We start from the raw sequence: 5,270 nt of genomic DNA, 5'->3' as shown, positions 1-5,270 counted from the left end.
TTTTGGTAATGTTGGTCAGTAACACAATGTAAGTAAACCTGTTTCTGCAACCTCGGCATAATAAGGGATAATAAGGGATAGTGTGGTCGGCTCTACGAACATCAATTACTTTTACTTTCCTTTATATTAGACATGTAGTCTAGCAATTCAAGCTTAGGGTTAGCAGTTGTGCACTCTACTGCTGTTAGATTTTAAAGTTAAAGTAATTTAAATGTAAATGATTTCGATACATTTAGACCTTTGCACTAGGGAATACATCGAATACAGAGGATATCGATACACATAGACCACTTGGAAATACATCGACTACAGAGGGTATCGATGCATATAAACGGTTGCATTGGGGAATACATCGACTATTGAGGATATCGATACCTATAGACCAGGGGTCGGCAACCTTTTGAGACAGAAGAGCCAAAAGTTACAATTTACAAAATTGCCCAGCTTTCAAAGAGCCACTAACATTTTAATATACTCAGACCGTGTGGGGGTGGGGGTGGTAGGGATATGTCTAGAGAGGAAGAGAGGGGCCTGCTAGGCGCGCCTACAGCTTGGTGTTTTCTAAGGTCTCCAAGAAGAGACATATATAGAGAGATTATTTTATTTTATAAACTCATGAAAATATTCGTCTGCAACACTCGGTAATATAATAATAAATATAAACAATAAACACTCGCTATTCTATTAGAATATTTAGTTACTCCATTTTTCAATGTACTTCCTTGTTTTCTAAAACTGAGTTATTTAAATGTAAACAATGCCTGTGCTTGGATCATATTTATTGGGGCACGGATTTACCTACACTAACGCCCAGCACGCCATTGTTGTATGAAAGCGTTGAGTAAAAAGTCAAATTCGCAGGGGTGGCTGCTTTCACGGGGGGGGGGGGGTGTTGGAGTTGGGGGAAGGGAGGGTGGGAGTGGGTTATCGTCGTTAACGAGCTACTGATACTTGTTTTAAAGCAATTATTTTCAGTGGCAGCATTAGTAGGCCTACTGTCGAATTCACAAATTATGAATTACTGAGAAAGTAGAAAATAAAACAACTAAATAGCGGCTTATATAACGCCATGGGTCGGCTCGTCATTAATATTTATGCATGGAGCTGTAGAGCTGCACCTTAACATCTTGGGAGCCGCATGCGGCTCGTGAGCCGCAGGTTGCCGGCCCTGAATTATAACACTCAAAATTTATCCACATGTCGCGGCCCTGAAGGTAATTTTTTTTTAAATTTTATAACTTTTATTTTAAAGCTTTTGTATATGGTTATAATAATCATTGGACAAAATTAATATAAAACGTATCAAACATCAGTAATATATGCGGGGGATATACTAAGGCCAACTAATGGGCCAACTGTGCTCAGCCATGTAGCTAAATAGTTTTTTATATTACAGGTTTTTGTGTTGGTCATTATTTGTGCCATCAGGTCAGAGGTGTGGCAGGGAGGAAGTTGGGAATATGGTCGTCCCAGGCAGGGGCGTAGCGGGGGGGGGGGGGGGGGGGGGCGGGGGGTGTGGACCGCACCGGGTGACACCATTTAGGGGGGTGTCACCAAGGCAAAAAATAGCAAAATATATAGAGAAAAACTCGAGGGGGGGGGGGCGCAAATCGAAGGTTTGAGGGGGGGGGGGTGCAAATCGAAAATTTGAAACTTTGTCCCTGGGAAGGGTCTCTATGCCTCTGGGGGGGGGGGGGGGGGTGACACCATTGAGTGTCACACCGGGTGACACCCGACTTCGCTACGCCACTGGTCCCAGGAGTGGATGCTCTGGTTGTGACAGTGTGGCCCATTTGTTTTCATTCATATATTTCTGATAACTGACTGGACAAAGTTTCCACACATCTTCTAGTGACAACAATTTACCATCTTTCTTGAAAACATTAAAATACAGGAACTTGATGACTCTCACTGTACAGCACAAGATACTCATATGTGTGGGTCTCATGTTCCCTGTGCAATGGCATGCGGCTGCTATCTGACTGCTCATCTGCAATTTCCATTTCAACAAGTGTTTCCATGTTTTGTTTACAAGGATCAGATGCTGAGTATTTAGTCAGTCTTTCTAAAGGAACATTTGTTTGGAGATTTGATATATCATATGATCCAGAAGCGTGTAGTGCCTATACATTTTTTCAAAAGCTTATAAAATAAAAGAATAAATGTTAGCGTTAAGTTTGTTAGTTTATTTTTCTCAAAAACAGTTAGGTTCTATTCTAATTTAATACGACAAAATTGGATCAAAATTTTAGTAGACCTCGTATGTCTTAATTATATAAATTATAGCATTATCTTGATTATTATAATTTATAGTTAACCAAAAGGTAAGTATTGAAAATTATCAAAAAGATAATTACCTAGAGAGTAGCGCAACTTGTATTAAATAAATGACACTGATCTCCCTTTATACCCTATTCACAGTCATAAATCGCCTTCGTTTTATTTTTTTACTTTCTCGTATATACGAAGTATAGAGAAAGTACTGTAATCGTGCAAAAAAATAATATGCAATTTTGACCGTTTTCACCGTTTTACTTCTCAGTCCTTCATCACATCCGGAGTATGTTTTGAAAATTGTAAACATATTGAGGAAAATGAATGAAAATATCAAAAGATTTGTTTTGTAAAGTGTAATCGTTTTATAAAGAATGAATGAGAATTATATGAGATTTGGCTTGAGAATCTCATATAGAAGTTTGTTTTGTGAGTGTATCGTGATTTAAATGTATTGTGAGTTCAATGTGTGTAGTTTGGTCGAGTTAAAATGTGCTTTCCCTGATTGTAAAACCGAGTACATTGTTGAGAAGTTTATAGGAAGTTCAGTGAGGTCTTGACGGGATATCCTACCTAAGATTTCTCCAAGGTATGCGTTTTCTATCTGAAAGATCGAGCGTCAGCTTTACGTGTAAAGGAGAACACCAAGGAAAAAATACCTGGTGAATCTTATCAAGAGTCTAGGGAGTCGATGCATTCATGGCCTCAGTCCCATGACAATCGTATTTTATGGTTGCATTTCTGTTGGGGGCACTCTAGGGTTTCACAGCTGGAGTGGATATAATGGGATTTCCAGGCAATCAACATTACAATCAACATTACAATCAATATTACAATCAATATTACAATTTTTCGCCTCAGACAAGATGCGTGGAACTTGGTATTTAATTTTAGCCAAATAAAGCTTTACGAAATTGTTAGTAAAAATGCACATAATAACAACTTAACGTCTGTTTGCCAATATTTATATTAACAGTTCTTTAATAATTCAACGCTTTTAATTCCTCTTCTGTGAACATCAGAGGCAATTTTTAATTAAATCAAAATTTGTCATGTATAAAAGTTGTTTAATTAAAAAAAAAAACTCAGCATATCCTAAGAAAAATGATCTACTCTATCTAAATCTGTTTTTATTCCTTCAGATGAAACAAATTAATCAAAGTCAAAATAATATTTTCTTTTCTTCTTATTTAGCTCATGTTACTGTAAAGACCTTGCCTTGTCTTTGGTAGAAGATGTGGGATATGTTTCTGTTTTAATAGAATGGAGGGCTCAGGAGATGGAAATGTCTTGGATTCACGCGACAAATGGTTCGGATTTGTTGGATTCACATGACAAATGGTTCTGATTTATTTTATTCACATGACAAATGGTTCTGATTTTTTGGATTCACATGACAAATGGTTCTGATTTGTTGGATTCACATGACAAATGGTTCTGATTTATTTTATTCACATGACAAATGGTTCTGATTTGCTGGTGCATTTACTCTTTTTTTTCAATATGATAAACTTTTGTAGGCCTACAGTCGAACAGCTATAAAAAGTAAACTTATAACAATCTCAGATTTTTATCCACAAGACGCGCTCCTTTTTTTTTTCTGTTAAACATTTTTTTATTGTTTGAAGTTTAATAAAATTGAGTTCAAAATCCGCACGTTGTACAAAATTTCACTCACACAAAAACCACTAAACAACTTTTTTTTTCAGACTGACCAACCAAACTAATTTTCTTTTAAAAATGTTTATGTCCCTATTTTTGTTTCTAATGCTATTCAGATATACTTTTTAAAAATAATTCATTGTTTGAAATTTAACACAATCCGTCACATTTTAGAATCCCCAGCTTTTAAAATTTTTTTTATTAAAATGTAAGTTCCTTTCAAATCAAATATGTCAAATTGTGTTAAATAAAACAGATGAAAAAGGCTTTAACATCAAAGTTTATACTATCATTTCAAGTTCTCTGGCATATTAAATGGTTTGTGTAGCTAATATTTTGGCAGGGATAGTGTGATCAGCATCCTTAGCTTCATGGATAAAGTGAAAAAAGTTTTTCTCTGATCGTCATTTTCTCTGTGTAGCATATTCCTTCATTGGTTTTTGAGCTTCAAAGAAAAGCATTCTGGCAGCTTCATTAAGACCAATACGGTTGTATGCTTTTTCTATACAGCCTGCTATTTCATCTCTGATTGTGTTCAGTAAAATATCAATGAAGAAGTTATAGTAGTCTGCTGGAACATTTCCTCTGGCTAGAAAAACCTTATTGTAACTTCCCTCAATTAAATACTGTTCCAAGCTTACTGGATGTTTGATATAAATGTTATTCTGAAACTCCTTTACAGGTAACCGTTCCAGTTCAGTGTGAAATTCTGCCAATCTATTTTGAGAAAGTAGACACAAATGCTTCGGTCCTAAGGGCAGGTATTTGAATGCAGACTCTGGAAGGTCATCCTTGTGATCCATATACAATCATTTTAATTGGGCCATGTATCTTTCAAATGCTGGAATATCCTTTTTGGCAATGGCCCATTGTGCTCCAATTTCAGGTATATCTCGGGCAATTAACAATTCTTGCTCGGTCACTGACGCCTCTGTTGTTGGTAGCAATGCAGCTTGGGCGAGTGACAGCTTGATTCTAGAAAGACGTTCTCCGGACTTTTCTAAATTTTGTGGCTTACTATCCCATACACGTTTTGAATTTTGATACAACGCAACAATTTCTTTCATCGTGGCGTTAATCATTTTATGTTTTTATACATGGCGCGCCCTTTTTTTTACAAGCTTTTATTTAACTCACTTCCTCGTCAGTCTGTCTGTCGTCAGTCGTCAGTCTAGACGGAAACGCAGGAGTGAAAATTCGGACAGTTCTACTTGACCGACACGATTCACAGTTGGCACGTGGGTCAAGACATGAAGACAATGCAATCTGAAACTAAATTTGACTTAATTGGATGCCTAATTGATTTTTTATGAATTAATTAAAATTTGGACCGA

The 5,270-nt window shown here is 36.6% G+C and overlaps 1 pseudogene; it reads right to left on the bottom strand.

Moving 5' to 3' along the window:
* Positions 1-4,217: 4,217 nt before the first annotated feature.
* LOC131949632 (26S proteasome non-ATPase regulatory subunit 8-like) lies at positions 4,218-5,018 on the bottom strand (annotated as a pseudogene).
* Between the last annotated feature and the right edge of the window lie 252 nt (positions 5,019-5,270).

Source organism: Physella acuta, unplaced genomic scaffold (assembly GCF_028476545.2).
Source record: "Physella acuta isolate Inbredline_101_S28 unplaced genomic scaffold, ASM2847654v3 ptg000062l, whole genome shotgun sequence".
In the NCBI taxonomy this organism is placed as follows: Eukaryota; Metazoa; Mollusca; class Gastropoda; family Physidae; genus Physella; species Physella acuta.
Note: the sequence above shows the minus strand (reverse complement) of the source record. Positions and strands in the feature narration are given on the sequence as shown.